The 16320-nt window shown below is 42.1% G+C and overlaps 1 protein-coding gene across 1 annotated transcript in view; it reads left to right on the plus strand.

Annotated features, from left to right (window-relative positions):
• Positions 1–6509: 6509 nt before the first annotated feature.
• Nek7 (NIMA related kinase 7) overlaps positions 6510–16320 on the plus strand; it is a 128181-nt gene continuing 118370 nt past the window's right edge. Inside the window, exon 1 of the mRNA XM_005073441.4 lies at positions 6510–6703. The gene's annotated coding sequence lies outside the window, so the exon portion shown is untranslated. The remainder of the gene's footprint in view (positions 6704–16320) is intronic.

Below are 16320 nucleotides of genomic sequence, written 5' to 3' on the forward strand. Positions count from 1 at the left end.
GGGAACCAACATAGGACCAAACCAGGCCCCTTGAACGTGGGTGTCAGCTAGGAGCACTGGGCAGTCTATGGGGCCTCTGGCAGTGGAACCAGGATGTATCTCTCGTGCACAAACAGACTTTGGAAGCCCATTCCCATTGAGAGATATTCTCTTAGCCTAGATACACAGGGGAGGGCCTAGGCCCTGCCCCCAAATGACTTGACAGATTTTGATGATCCTTCATGGAAGGCCTCACCCTCTCTGGCGAGTAGAATAGGGGGATCGGTGGGACCATGGGAGGATGAGAGGGAGAGGGAACTACGATTGATATGTAAACTAAGATTGTTTCTAATTTTGATACATTTAAAAAACAAATAAAGTAATAAATAAATGAATAAATAAATAAATAAACCTGAAAAAACAAATCTTGGGCGCTTCCATCCTCCATCTAGGTGCTTTTTTTAAACCTTAGCATCTGATGCTATTCTGTCAACCTTGAAGAAGCTCCAGAAGCTCCCTCTTCTAAAATTATTCTAAAATTCCACCCCAAATCTCTGATGACCCCCAAACTCATTTAGAACAGCTACTATCTTACCCTAGGTGTAAAGTCCTTCACATAGCAACGGATGATCCCCCTGTAAGCCTAGAAATCGGAAGATTGTTAGCACTCACTTTTGTGTTTTTTATGGCTATGTAACCTTGGGGAATCATAAATCAGGAAATCCACAGAAGAGGAAAGCCCAGGCTCCTGAAAGTATCTGATAGGAGCAGAGTGTCTGAGACAGAACAGCAGCACAAAATCAGCTGTCATCATTCCAATGTAATACAATCTCCTTCTGCATTTAGATTTTCAGGTCATTATAATAAATGTTTTGATACCTTATTAATAACAATAAAGATTTTGTTGCACATGAAGCATAGAAATATGATTTTAAATTTTATATTAAGTCTAATTCATTATAAGATTGATTTTCTTGTTTTTTCCCTTCTCTTATCATCTCTATTTGTTTGTTTGTTTGTTTGATTTTGTTTTTTGAGACAGGGTTTCTCTGTGTAGCTCTGGCTTTCCAGAATTCAATCTGTAGACCAGGCTGATCTTGAACTAAAAGAGATCTGCCTTCCTCTGCCCTCTGAGTGCTGGGTTTAAAGGTATGCACCATCATCGCCTAGCTTATTGTCTGGATTTTTATTTCCACAAAGTTTTTATTGTAAACAGAGAAACAAGTCTTACTGTTTAGATAGGAGTGATGAATATAGTACTGCAGATCGATTAATTTTATTTAATTTAAAAATGAGGAACTAATGTTTTAACTATTTATATCTTCAGAAAGACATTTATTTTTGACTTTTAATTTGAGTGAGGAAAGGGTAAATAAAAATATTTCAGTAGTTATGTCTTTAGGTGGTTCAAACTACTTTTTAAAAACATATAGATTTAAAAATATATTCTTTTATAAGATAGCAGAATGCATGTGATATGATAACAGAATAGGTGAAGGGTATCTGGACAGGAAGGGAATAGTCAGAGTGGGAATGGGGGGGGTAAGTAGAAGGGGTGCATTAGAAAAATTATAGTGGCACATATTATGAAAGTACCATAAAAAGTATTAAGCTATATGCTAACCTAAAACATTAATGAAAACTTAGGCATTCATTTAATAATTTAAAAATTCTGTAGATTAAACAAGCTACTAGTTTTACAGTGGTAACTAATACAGAAGGAGAAATATAATAATTCTATTCAAACAGGGTTATTTTGAGGAACATTCTACTGTTTGCCTTCCATGCTTTTAGAAAGCAGATTACACCATAAGCTGATGGATATGTACAGATTTGCCTCAGTGCCACTTGAATGGTATCTGCAGTGTCAAATTCCCAAGCCTTGGAAACAACACTAGTCTGTAAGTCTCATTCTCTGAGCTTCTTATTTGACACAATGCTTATTTTTGCATGAACACAGCAATAGTTAAGAGAGTAGAGGAAACATTTCCATAATTGGGATGTCGTCAGCCAGTGGTGAATTCAGTGGTGGAATCACAAAGGTTGCAGAGGCTGTTTATGATTGACTAGGTTCATTGTTCTACAGCACGTGGAGACCGCTTCCAGTAATACCTTTGGATTCAATGGGGGCACTATTCCACATCTGATTTTACTCACACCCTGGGCTTCCGAGCAGCCTGAACATTAGCACCCAATTGAACTGCTGAAAAAAAAATGGCTGGCGTATTTTATACTTCTGTCGTTAAGTAGAAGATTGAAGAAATGCACGTTGTAAGCCATCAATACTTAAATATGAACAAAGAGGGTTGCAAAGAGGAAGCCAGGTATCGACTTTCACTCTTTTCACTGAAAGTGTTAGGGGTAGACTTTGCAAATGTAACCTGAGGTAAGCCTCTCAATGCAAGTATGAGGAAACCCTGAAGCTAAACAGAAGTACTTATTGTCTCGCTCTCATTCCTGTTAGGAAATAGACCACTGCTCCTATTGTCCACATCTGAGTGGGTCTGGCACATTCTAAAGCTGGAATGAGGAACACAGAATGACGCCTCTGAGAAGAGGTGGAGGGAGGGAGAATGGGAAAAATTAAGCCCAATACTTTGAAGCCTTTCCATCTAGCTGTGTAAAATGACAAGGCATTTGTAACATCTTATTTCCAAGTAGACACAAAAGCATATGCTCACGCTACAAAGAAACCTGCAATTAAAAAAACTATCCTTGAGATTTGATTACTTTATTGACCTGGATTTCTGACAGTATAGATAACTGAGAGGTACTTGCAAACTGTGGTGATGGCTGGAGGTGCCACAGCTCCTGAGGAAATTGCGTTTGTGAATGACTTCATAGTTTGGCTCCACAGGATAGGGTGTAACTTCTTAATATATTTCCCACATTGTTCTTTGTGCCCATTGCATATTGGTCCTTGGACTTTTGTGGAAGGAGAGAAACCTAAATTCAGTGGAATTCCGTTGAGCAAACGAGTTGTGATACAAACCCAAGCTGCTGCTTGGACTGATGGCTTTCTGTTTTGCACAAGTCCATCCCAGTGTTTTATATTTAAAATGTATTTCAAAACATCTCTTCAGTTTCCCAACTACCACAAAAATAGCCATGGAAAAGTCATGGTCAGTATGCCTCTATTTTAAATCAAGCACTGTATCCCCAAGTTATCATAGCTCAATAATTGGGACACAGTAACATTGTGTCTCTGCAATTGTGAATTCTAGGAATTTGTGTGGGGAAAAATCAATATGGATTTAGCAGTTTTTATTTCAAGCTCATCTGCTAACAATCCACTAACAATTGCAAGGAGCCATTAAATGTGAAAAGGAAACATGCTAATATTTTTCATGGGTGTTTTCAAAGCATCGTGTTCACTTTCTGACACTGTACAGTGACCACAAGCCAAGGCCAGAGAAAAGTGATCTCCCTTGGGCTGTCTGCAGTCTGTTCCTCTGACTTCCTCCTCTTGGCCCAGGGTAGTCCAGACATTTCAACAGCTTGACTAAGCCTCATCACCATTTAGCTGCCAAGCTTCATGGCTGCCAGTCTCGCTAGTAGCTTTTCAAGTGCACCTGCTACCAATGCTATGTTTCTATGTTTGAATCAAGAAGACTAGACCTTTCCCGTCTCCCCCAGTGGCCAGGTTCCTCTCAAAGGAGAATTATTTTTAATATTACTTCATCATTCTTCTTCAGGGAACAATTTTTTCCCTCATAAGTTTCTTTCCTTATGGAGAAATTACATTTATGCCAAAACTGGTATGCAACATCTGTTTTGGGTTAGTTTATGAAGAAATGGTTTTCAGCATAAATACTGATGATAATTTTTTTTCTTGCGTGGGGCCTGCAGATCTATATGAAAAACCACAACAACAACAAACAAACAAACCCGAAGACTTGGTTAAGAACTGTGAGGTTTTAAGCATGAAATCTAAACACTATTTATAATGAAGTTTATCTGCTATGTAATATATGTGTTGCATGGTAATTATGTATAAATATCAGGTCATTCATACAAAGGACTGTAATTAATACATATCATGGAGCTAAAGCAGCAATTGGGAGCAAGCTCAGAGGAGATGAATGGAAAAGCAGTTAAAGCTGCCTTCTGCTCTCAAGTGTCCTGGACCAGAGGAGCCTCCTTGGGCAGTCTCCTCTGCTTTTCCATTAGCGTTTGCTTCAGGCCAGGAAGCTGGCAACTGGGAATAACCTTGTTCACACACAACAAAGGTGATATAAATTTAGAAAGAAAAAGTATAGTGTCTTTTGTTTTGACCCTCTTCCCAGTCTTGAAACTCTGATTACTATTTATCTGTAGCCATAAAGCCTTTTCTAGTGGAAAAAATAGGGCATGTTAGAGTATTTTAATTCTTTGGACACCACATAACACCAAAGGGATTCTCCCTAGAGAAAGTCTTTGCAGCCATTATGAATGTTTGAGCTAATTTCTACGCAATTTGATCAGTGTGTTAGCAGACCTCAGATGTATTTCCATAATGGAGCCAACAACATTTGCTGGCATGTAGAATTCGGTGTATGGGAGGAGGATAGGATGAAGTATTCCCGCAGTGTTCATTAAGTATCATGTTTGCTTATCAGTAGGCTATTTAGTCTGCAGAGAAATTGGTGGTGCGTTTAAAAGTGGGCTATTGTACAAGGTACCTATCAAGCTATATTTTCTAATATGCTAGTATCAAAAATAGTAAGAGCAAGCTATGAATCACGCATCTAGTCCCATATTGAATTTTGCCTTGAAGATGTCTGTTAATTTTTCTATAAGCTATGGCAACTCAAATGACATTGTTTCTATCACTGATTTGGTGGGACATGACCATATGATTTGGTTCAAATGCCAACATACTGGCTTCCTCCTATCTTTCTCTCATACACCACATTCAATATGCCAGCAAATCGTGTTGGCTTGGCCATGGAAATACACGCGAGGTCTGCTAGCATACTGGTCTCAGCCTGACAGATACATTTTTCAGGGACCATTATTATCCTTTTTCAACTACTAGTTTCTCCCTCCTGCAGTATATTCTCCACAGTGTTATTTTCTCTCAGTTTCCTCCTGTAATGGCTTTCCATTTCAGTCACAATAAAGGATAAGAGTTCAAAATTCTACACCTATCTCTGGTATCTCGCCCCCTCTTATTTCATCAGGTACTCTCCCTTGCTAACTGGATTCTGCCTACATTGATTTCCTGCCTGTCTCTCAATCACGGCAAACCAACTTCCATACAGGGTAACTTTGCCTTTTCTGTACAAAACATTCTATCTCCCAACAGTCACGTGACTCGTAACAGTCACATGACTCCTTTTCTAACTTCTACAGACCTCTGCTCAATTGCCAAGTGGCTTTTCCAGATAAACGTATTTAAAGCAGCCCCCCCACTTTGTTTCTTTATGACTTGTCATCAGATATAAAAGACATTAAGTATTTTAGACTTTCTCATTAAAGTTTATGAAAACAGTGATGCATGTAGGTGCATCACTGAGCAGTCTTAGAACTCCATCTGGCACATTTGTGTAGTTTACGCTACTTGTACCAAACATCTCCTCTTGGAATCTTAATTTTCTTTCTAAAATTAAAGTTTGCAATTTTTTTTCTAATTATACTTCACACAGGCGCACTTGTGGTATATGTGCCACATTGCAATGCGGATGCCAGAAAACAACTTGTTGGGAGTCAGTTCCCTCCCATCACGTGGGTCCTGGGAATCAAATTCAGGTCATCAGGCTTGGTAGTAAGGGCTTTGACCTCCTGAGCCATGCGACTGGCCTCAACTTCCTAAATCCTTATTCCATCGTTTAAACATATTTGAGCTATCATCCCGATTTTGGCTCTACTTTCTTTGTGGAATAAAGTCAGAGAAAGACGTAGTAATACCGAATGGGTAGGCTCAGCGCTCAAACGCTAATGTATCTCATTTCTAAGACAAAGACCTTGACAACTGGAAGTTAAATGACTGGCCGACCACTCAGAGGAGACCAGAATCCAGGCATGACAGACTCTACACTGCCTCCTAGCTGGATACCCGAGTAGTTCAAATCTGGATAGTGAAACAGTAGGAATCAAAGCTTTGCTTTTTCAGCAGCTCCATGTACCAGAAGCAGACCCATATTGCAAACATGTGACGTGTAAAATATATTTATGCAACGTAATATTTCTGTAATTCCACTTGAAAAGTATGCCCATATCTCAAAGATCCTGCATATAGTAGCAGGTAGTTCAACTTTCGCAAGAGTCCTGCAAGGCATTCCTAATGCTGGGACGTTAAAGTCAAGGTTGGCTTAGCCAGACTCGAGAACTCTCGTTTCCTTGCACGGACACGGTGAAGAGGCAGCTTAAATCAGTAGGTAAAAGAGAATTGGATCAAAACACGGTGATGTGGAGGCAGGGGCCGACCGCCATAAGCGAGGCACACCCCAGTTCTCGGGAAAGCAGCGGCGTGGGCTCCCGAGCAGGGTGCGGGCGCGGGGAGGGGCCTGCGGCGGCCCGCCCTCTCCTCGGGGATGCCGGGATGTTTACCCTCCTGACAGCCGCGGCCGCGGGAGGAGGAGCGGAGTCGGGAGGATGGGCCGCCGCTAGGCTCGCAGTGGTGAGCGCCGGCCGAGCGGGGTGGGAGCCGGTGCCTGCAGCGGCGCGGGCGGAGGCGATCGGCCAGGGGTCCCGCAGCCCGCAGCCCTGCAGCCCGCGTGGACCGAGCTGCCCCGCCGTCCCGGTGAGTCTGCACGGCCCGGCCGGGTGGGGCCGGTGCTGGGAGCGGGCGGGCCGCGTGGAGCCTCGGGCTCACGTGCCTCCGAGGTCGGGCCGGGCCTCCTGCAGCTGGTGGAGGGCGGTGCGGGCCGCTGGCGGCGGGAGATCGGCTCCCAGGCTCCGCGAACCCGGGGGAAGCTCAGCTGCGGTGGTGGCGGCGGCAACAGGTCTCCGAGCTCCGACAGGAGGAACTCCAGCTAAGACCCGCCTCCGAGCCGAGCTCATTGGTCGCCGTGGCTATTTACCGCTCGCGGATTGGCTCAACCGATTCGGCTGCAGCCCAATTTAGAAAAGTGAAGTTCACGGACCTGGGAGTGTGGGTGGCGGGGTTGCAGGGTCGGGAACGGATCCGGACCGATCCTGCGCTGGGATGCAGCAAAGTCTGAGCCGAGTCACAAAGTGGGCCTAGTTAAGTTAGAAGGCAGTGGAGGATGCTGCCGAGCAATGCCGCCTGCGGCCGCCTGGTGCTGGAGGCCTTGGAAGACCCACAGTGGATGCTTTTACGGACTCACATATGTACTCGCGTAGACTTTGCCCTAGCTACGCGCTGAGAACACATTTATTTTAGAGTAAGATATGTTTACTATTCTGGTGACGGAAAAAACAGTATAGAGATGAAATGACTTTTTTATTTCTCTTTGAGGTTGCTCATCTTAAAGGTTGTAATGAAAAAAATTAGAGACTCGTAGTTTCTAGAGTATTGTTAGGACCCACTCTTTAGTTTCTCCTCCAAGGAATCTGCAGTTCCCAGTAGGCATATTACCTACAGCCGTTCACGACGGTGTGCTTTGATAGGTTGCTTTACTGAATAATATTCAGAATATGTGTATTATGAGTCTGTTGTCTTCTGGACATATGACCCAAGAGAGGCTTAGTACCCACACTCAAAAATTTGCCATCTGTTTGTGACAACCGGAAAAACCTCAGAAAATGGTGAATAAAAATACAGTTAAGCCTGCAGTGCTTTGTCGCATTTTTGCTGGTATTCATGACTGCAGTATTTGGTGACGGTGCACTTGATTTAATTGGCATGTAACCTAAGTAGTTATTTGATCTTCACAGCTCTCTGCTATACCCCGAGAGATCCGATTCACAATTTGATTTTACATCCCTAGCCAAACCGTTGCATCCTCTGCTTTCTGGGGGGATGTTGGACGTTTGGGAAAACTTTACTTCTTAGAGGGGCAGTAAAGTGGATGGGGGGAGCGAGAGAAGGGCTTGTGGAGAAAGAGGTGAAGGGACTCTGGGATGGAGTGGAGGGGAATCTGGGACCCAGTGACCATGCAGTCCTCAGATTCCGCTCTAAGGTGGGAGACCCCGCCCTTTAGAGCACTGACAGCCACTGCAGCCAATGGACGGCGCGGACACCCGGCCCTAACCCAGGGGGGCGGGTACTTCCTACTGCTGCCCTGGACTGGAGGAGGGAGGCCAAGTTTCTCAGAGGATGTGGGCCTGTGGAAAGAAGGGCCGAGGCTCACAGTCTTGTGAAATCAGTGCATAAAAATAGAGGGAGGGGGCTCTGGTTTCCTTTGCGCCCTTTGTTAACTTTCAAGACTCGGGCTCAGCTTGAAGTCACCGCTTCCACCGAAACCAAAGTAGATAAGAAACGAACCTGGTCAGCAAATTAAATATAGTCGGTGACTGATTGGGGCTTTACCCCGAGATCATCTGAAACTGAAAACCAAGAATTGCCAGAAGAAACTTCGGTAGACACTTTTTTTTCATGGCAGTTTGGCAGACTTACTATGGTTAAGATAGTCGTGAGTTTAAAAAGTCAAGACTAATTTCAGACAAACAGACCTATTTTGTAATCTGAACTACCACTTATCTGGATAATACCTGTCTCACACCACTCCTTTCCCATAACCACGTTTTCTTGACTGGACACTTAAGAGGATTTCTCTCCAGTAGTAAAACAGAAGGAAAAGGACCCTGGTCTGATGATGGCCGCACACAGCGGAGGAGGGGAGCAGAGGCCCCATGGCTGGCATGCCCTTCCCTACTAAATTAAAAGCCAGCATCGCAATTTCAAATAAGCCGAAGTGCAGAGCATTTCCACTCAGTGAGTAAGTGCTGCCAGGACTCTTCTCCCACTTCCGGGCCTCTGGTGGTTGCAGTTGCTGCCTTTCAGCGCTGGCTTACCACAAACGTTAAGTAGTCAGCATTTACTTAAAAAAAAATCATTGATTTTTAAAAAAACATAGATTTTGTTATTACAAGAATGTGCAGGGTAGCTGTTCCCAGTTTCAAATATTAGAGTAGTGTGTGGGCAGATATTTTACTTGATAATCTAAACTGCAATGTAGTAGTAAGCTTACTGTAGTTCTGAAGATGTATGAATGGCATGAGTGGTGGCTATTTACTCTGAATGGACTTATCTGCATTTCTACAAATATAGAAACATTTTCTAACAAGCATTTATTTATACTTTTGAACTTGTTTCAGTTTAAATCTTCTTCTTGGACTTCGTTTTTTTCATGGAGATTATTGGTGAAATAACACTTGGTTATATAATTATAACCAAGCCTATGCATTTGTGGAATGTATGGAAATTGACACTTTAACCCCCCCCCCACACACAGGGTCTTACTCTGTAGCCTTTGCTGGCCTGGAACTTACTATGTACCCAGCCTGGCATGGTTTCAAACTCACTGCATATTTTTGCCTCACTTCCCAAGGGCTGAGATTATAGGCATGAGTTACTTTACTTGGTTTAGAATTTTTAAACTTAGACACCTTGTGAACAGTAAAACTTCTAGACTACTTTTTTGTCATCTGTCAATTGATAGTTTGATTATCCCTATGCTGTTGCATATTTCTCAAAATATTTTTTCTTCTAAAGAAAACAACTCACGGTTTTTGGGTGAGGGTGGGATGAGGGCATATCCTCAGGAGCATTCTTTACTCTTTGAGCAGGATAAATGAGTTTTTAAAAACTTTTTAAAAAACATTATTGTATCATGTATATACCCTAATAGGATGAACTGTACCGGAGTTAATAACTATCTACAGTATTTTTCAGATAGTGTACAAATGAGAAAAATGTACTGGTTTATAAAAAAATTACAGATGTATGTTTTCTGTGATTTAGTAGAAATAGTCCTTTTTGTATATTACCACAACTCTTGTGTGGACAGTAGTTAGAGGCTGCTTTTAATCTCCAGCAACTTTTGTACAGACTCTAAACAGTCTGATAATAAGTATTTTTGGTTTTGTGGGCTGTATTGTCTGCTGGAGCTCCTGCCTTTAAAACCACAGACAATACCTATATATTTGGTTATAGCTGTGCTCCAATAAAACTTTATTTATATAGAGGATAACATCAAAGGCCTACACATGAATTCTAGGCCGTTGAGTTTCCGACAACAGTGCTCTGTAAACGTTTTTTATTCTGTGAGTCTGTGTGAGAATTCTAATGAATTCTCTAGAATAATGGCCACTGTGCATTCCCAAATTTTGCTTGTTGGCATTCATAAACATGAGCCACTTAGGTTAGTGTCCTGCTGTGAAGGATAAGGGCGGCGGGTTAAAAAGTATTTACTAGACTAGAACAGATGTAGAAATGATTTGATAGAGAAAATAATCTGCAAGAAGAGACAAAGATGCAGGGGCGAATACTCAGAGATGCCTGGAGAGGGAAGGAGCTCTGTCTCACAGTTATTTTTGGAGGGCCTTTGTTTCTGGGGACCCTAGACTCATCCTGTGATGTGGCATGAGTGTGTGTGTGCTCTCTCCTGCTTCCTCCTTAGCAAGCTAAGGTAGGATCTTATGTCAGTCATTTTTCTACTTTTTAACTAGTGGTACTCCTAACATGGGTGAATTTTGATGTATTTCACCAATTAGTTTTTATTTTAGCCTACTGGTATGACTGTTAGTATTAGAGGGAATTTTGGACACATGATTTAGTAAGCCTTTTTTTTTTCCCTACTCCTTTTTAAAGGAAAGTGGAAATTGAGGACAGTGCCACATGTCTGTAATCCTTGACTGGGTAAACCAAGGCAGAGTGTTGGGACCTCTCATGCAGCTTGAACTACATAATATCTCAAATAACAACTACATCCACCACAACAGAAAACCAAACAACGCCCACCCCCCAAAGAAAAGCATAGTAGACCTAGTCTTTTTAGTAAAATAGGAAAACAATAACTAACAGTAAAGGGACTATTGTCAAGGAGCGTGTGGCCACTGGGAGAAGTCAGGCCTTCTGCCCAGAGAATGAATTTCAGGCTGGCTGGGGTGCAGCTCCAGAGAAGCAGTGGAATGCTGTGGAAAATGAAACACCTTGGAAATCGCACAGTAGAACTTCTTCATCCTAGGCAGGAGTGGACCTCAGTTGTGTGGGGATTTTGACTCTGTAAACCCTCAGGGAGGCCTTGTGGAAACTGGGACATTTCAGAGCTTGTGGCTAGTTGCCTTCAGCTATAGGCAACATCTTTATCTGACCCTCCTGCATGTGTATTCTCCTTTGCTGTGTTTACTGCGATGTGAGGAATCCAGGCACAACACCCCAGGTTTGTTTCCCTTGCTGTCACCCTTGTTGAGTAATTTGAGTTTGTTCAGACTATGGTTTTTCCAGCTCACATCAGCTTGCTTTGAATAGTAAATGAGCACAGCTTTGTAAGCGCAGAGCAGTAGGTTCAGTGAGCGGTGGTTTCATTTCCTGCATTTCTCTATTCATGGAACTTTCAGGGGAGGGCAACAGTGGACAGATACGTCTGATGACAGGTTCTGTCATCCACTCTGCATTGGCCTCGCCTCGCCTGAAAAGGGTGCCTCACTGCTCAGCACTGACAGCTTTCTCTGCTGGAATTCTTCTTTTCCTTTGCCCTGAGATTTCCATATTTATAATTTAATATTTTGCACATTTGAGATAGCATTTTAATGATTTTTTTATTAGTGGAGCTGCAATAAGGAGGAAGCTGCTACTCTGGGTGCCCCAGAACCATACCGTAGCCATTCCCACCACAGACGTGGAATCACTGATGCCTAGGACACCAGACCATGCGAGTTTCTTAGAGCTGCTGTAACATACTGCCAGCTGGCATCATAAAATAACCTGGGTCGATTCTGTTCCAATCTGAAGGGTGGAATTTAGAGATTTAGTTTCTCTTTGAAGGCTAGGGAAAGTGTGCCTATTTCTTCTTCTTCTTCTTCTTCTTCTTCTTCTTCTTCTTCTTCTTCTTCTTCTTCTTCTTCTTCTTCTTCCTCTTCCTCCTCCTCCTCCTTCTTCTCTTCCTCCTCTCCCTCCTCCTCCTCCTCCTCCTCCTTTCCAGTATTGGTGGCAGACTTTGTCTTTACTTAGTTAATAAATATATCACTCTAATTTGCCTCTGTCATGCGACAATTTCGCTATATGTCTATGTCTGTCATATAAGGACATCTCAATGGCCCCATCTTCACCTCTAATCACTTTTTTTTAAACTTGAGAGGATTATTTTGGCTCACAGGTGCAGAGGGTCCAGCTCTTTATGTCAGAGGAGTCGTGGTGATGGCAGAGACTTAATTATGGTGGCAGGAGTGTGTGATCTAGCTTGTTCATACCTTGGTGGTGCAGGAGACAGATGAGGGCCCGGGAGCAGGGCCAGGCTCCAACTCTCAAGGTACTCTTCCTTTCCAAGTGATATACCCCTACTAGTTAGATGCGATGTCTCGCAAAACAGCAACACTGACTGGAGATGAAGTGTTCAAATGCAGGAGCTTGTGGCGAGCATTTCACATTCAAGCTGTAACATTCTGTGCTGATATCCATAGGTTCGTGACTGCCTCACAATTCTAAATGTATTCAGTCTAATTTAGTTTTAAGAGTTCCAACATTAGTTAAAAGCCCAATGTTTTAACTATGAAGTCCTGTAAGATGAAAAATCCTGTAAGATGAAAAATCTCAGTCATATACCTTCAATATACAGTAGCACAAAGTAAACATCATTCAAAACAGGAGGGATGGGACATAGCAAGGAAAGACCCCAAGAGAAACCTAGAGAACAAACAACAAATTATATAGCTCCTTATCCTGCACCTGGGACCTTTGGCGGCATCTTCTCAGCATTCATGGGCTTAGATAGACCCGCTTGCCTGTGATTTCTAATACTTGTGATTTATCTGGGGTTGAATCTACATGGTTTCCGCAGCTTTCCTTGGTAGATATTCTTATGTTCCTGGCATTTTCAACATTCTGGGGTCTCCATTGTGAGTGATACTTCACTTTTATAACTTCATACTTTGTCCTCTTAGGGTCTCCTAAAGGGACCTGTACCTTTAATTCTTGCACTTAAAATTTAGTGACAATATCTTTATCTATACTCTTCACTAGATTCTTTGCTGTATGGAGGATTTTGAAATTCGTGATGTTTTTGTCCATAATGGCAGATTTGAAGCCTGTGGAGGGGCTGTATCTTAGAGATAAAAAGGGGCATTGTTTTATGCATTTATAATGAAATAGTATTCCACTGAAACAGTAAAATGAATGTTCCAGAACCAAATTTCCATTTCCCATTATTATCTTGTAGCTTCCCTGAGGGGCCTGCAAATGTCTAACTTACTAAATCATGTATTTTCAGAAGTAGTAGGAAGCTGGCAAAGCCTGGATTAGACTTCTCCTTGAATGTGGGAATCAACTAAGACTAAGAGATGCAGACTCATGCACCTATGTCTCACTGGACCCCATGTCCCTTGATAGACAGCTTAGGCTCTCGTATGTTCTTTGTTTTCTAATAGTGACGAAGCCTGTGTGAGTTTCCCGGTTTCTGACAATATACACTGTGTGCTTCTCACTTCTCCTGAATCACCAAATGTGTTGTAATTTGTTGGTGCCTCTTGTTTGCTCAGTTAAAGATTTGCTGATAGACAAGAAACACTGTCCCTTTTCCAGCACGTTAAAAACTTGAACACTTTATTCAGTCAGTAAATACCTGAATGCTGAAGTGTGACCTTGTGAAGTATTTCTGTTGCAAAAAGAGAAACATTAGGGGTTGGTGTTCCGTCTTTACTTTGAAATAGGTTTAAAGGAGAAGCGATGGCCAACACAGGCTTGTCCTAGGGAGAGAAGTCCTTACCTACAGGAGTCGGTAGGACAGGAACAGTTAAGTGTTCCCAGGTAGTCACAGGTTTCTCTCATTAACACACAGATCAGACACTTTTATTAGTAAACTTTAGTATATATTTAGTATATTGAAAACTTAGTATATCTATGTTTTCACCTTCCAATGTCTTCTTTTCTTATGTGACTCAGACAACAGATGGTGCCTCAGTTTCCTTTACCTCTAGTAGTGATTTACTTTTAGAAATTGAGTTGGGTTTATTCATTATATGTGCTCCCTGTGTGGTAACAGTTCTTCTTGTCAAGCAGAAATGGATCAGATCAACACTGAGGAATTTTGTGATTCCTTCAAATAGTTTTATCCATTCACATATCTAAAGTAATTTATACATTTAAAAACTTGTATGGCTTTTCAAAATAGTTTGCTGAAGCTTCAGTCCTCAGAGTGCCTTTGTAAGAAATTCTGATTTAAGATCATGAGCTCTGTTATTGGAAGGGTTATTCTGTGTTGGAAACTTGTGTTGTCAATACATCATGCATGTGACTCTCAATCAAGGGGTTCCTCAGGCCACCCCAGAGAGTGCTCTGTTGTAGCATTTTTTTCTTTTCCTTTACTCTATGTGTGTGCGTGTGCATGCATACGTGCGTGCATGTGTGTGTGTGTGTGTGTATTGAAGAGTTCTTTCCTGTTGTAGGTATCATTTCTGGCAGCTCCTGTCATAGTTATCATTTCTAGCAGTGTATACGGTATCTCGGTGTAGCTTGCTTCTAGCAACCAGCCTCTCCTAGCATATGTAAACAACATCTCAGCTCAAAGTATGGCTATGCGTTTTGAGATCACTGTTAGAAACTAACTATAATTACTAAATCAGGAAGATAAATATTTTCTAAATAACAACCGAGCGAACCAGAGAAACTTTCCATTTCAGATAAGGCGAAATAGCAAACACACCAGCTTTAGCTGCGTCCCAACCCCTTGCTAGTGTGCAGCTGATGGCTGTGTGTTTCCTTGCCTTCTTTTGGCATTGCCCCAGTGCGGGTTGCCTTGTTCTTTTTTTTTTTCTTCATAAGAGCAGACTTCCTTTATTTTGGCATGTAGAGCTTTTTGCCTCTAGTTCCCAAGCTGGAGATCTACCTGCCTACCTCATTACACAGGGGTTTTCCGTCTTGAATGTCTGGCCATACTGGAAAACATTCCAGAGCATTAGGATGAGTAGCTTACTCCTTCCTCCCCTTTTTCCATGACTGCTTTATTTCCACTTGGTGCTCTGATAACATGTGACTGGTACTTGAGTTCCTTCAGACTTCCCTCCCTGTCTGTAGACATGAGATTTTGCATACAAATGTTTCTTTGCCTGTGAACGCCTATTTGGTCATTTGAAAGCTGCTGCCACTGATTTCTATTTTAAACATATACTTTATGAGCACTGTAGCTTTTTGTTTATGACTCTCTTCCCATCCCCTTTCCCTGATGCTCTATCAGAAGTACAAGTTTATTTTTGTATCCTTTCAAATACCAAATGCAGGGTTTGACAATACCAGCTAACTGAATAGCCATGGAGCTCAGTTCCGTGTCTGGCCTTGGGGAGAGCATTGGTAGAATGGGTACAGACTCGGATATGCATGAATATGCTGAGCTAAACAATGCCGTATAGAGCACAGTACAGAATGCCAGCACTTCTCTTTCCTGGCCCATGGTCTTTCACTGCTCAAGGCCTCATTTTAGAGCTCTCCATGAGGTCAGTGACCATGCTCAAGGGGTTAGAAGTTCCACATTTTCTATCTTCAAAACTGTACAGGGTGTTTGGCATTCATGTTTTGAGAATGTTCAGAAGTCAAGCCAGTTGGCTGCTGAGATTGCTGCTAAAGTCAGTTTCAGATAAGGTTAGACTCTTCTGAAGCTTCTGCTAGGGACAGACTATGTGAGCTTTGGAGCCTCCCGGTCACCTTCAGATGGTTCTATAACGACATTCATTGCCTTTGTTTCTTATTTTTCTCCTTTTCTTCTTTATTCTCTCATTTCCAGAGAAATTTGAGCTTGTTGGTGTGTAATTGAAAGTGAACTGAACTGATGACATTTAAGGATAGGACCATAAAGCAGGGAGAAAGACAATCCCAGCCAGCAGTGGTATGGGTACAGGAATAGAACCATTCGTGTAAACTAGGGGAAAAAAAAGACCATTAAAAGGAAGAGGACGATACAGAAAACCTGAGAAAGGAAGGTAGGTAAGTAACTTTCCTGCTCTTCAGTGTCAGGTTATTGTGAAGTATTATAAAATTGTATGCATGAGTGTGTGTCCTAGTTGGTTAGCGTTTCTACAGTTTGGAAATATGGTGGCAAACAAAACATTTGATTTATATGTGCTTGATTATTAATTATAGATATGAAGGCTGCTAGGTAATGCCTGCTTTTGTTGATTGTTTATGGAAGGATGGAAGACTAGTTAACCCACGGTAAAAAAGCTTGCTCCTGCTCTACCCGGAGGTGCTAATCTTCTTTGTCAGCTCTCATGATGACACTTTGCTTGGGGTCCCCACTGTTGTAT

This window comes from Mesocricetus auratus, unplaced genomic scaffold, assembly GCF_017639785.1.
Source record: "Mesocricetus auratus isolate SY011 unplaced genomic scaffold, BCM_Maur_2.0 Super-Scaffold_100676, whole genome shotgun sequence".
Taxonomy (NCBI): domain Eukaryota; kingdom Metazoa; phylum Chordata; class Mammalia; order Rodentia; family Cricetidae; genus Mesocricetus; species Mesocricetus auratus.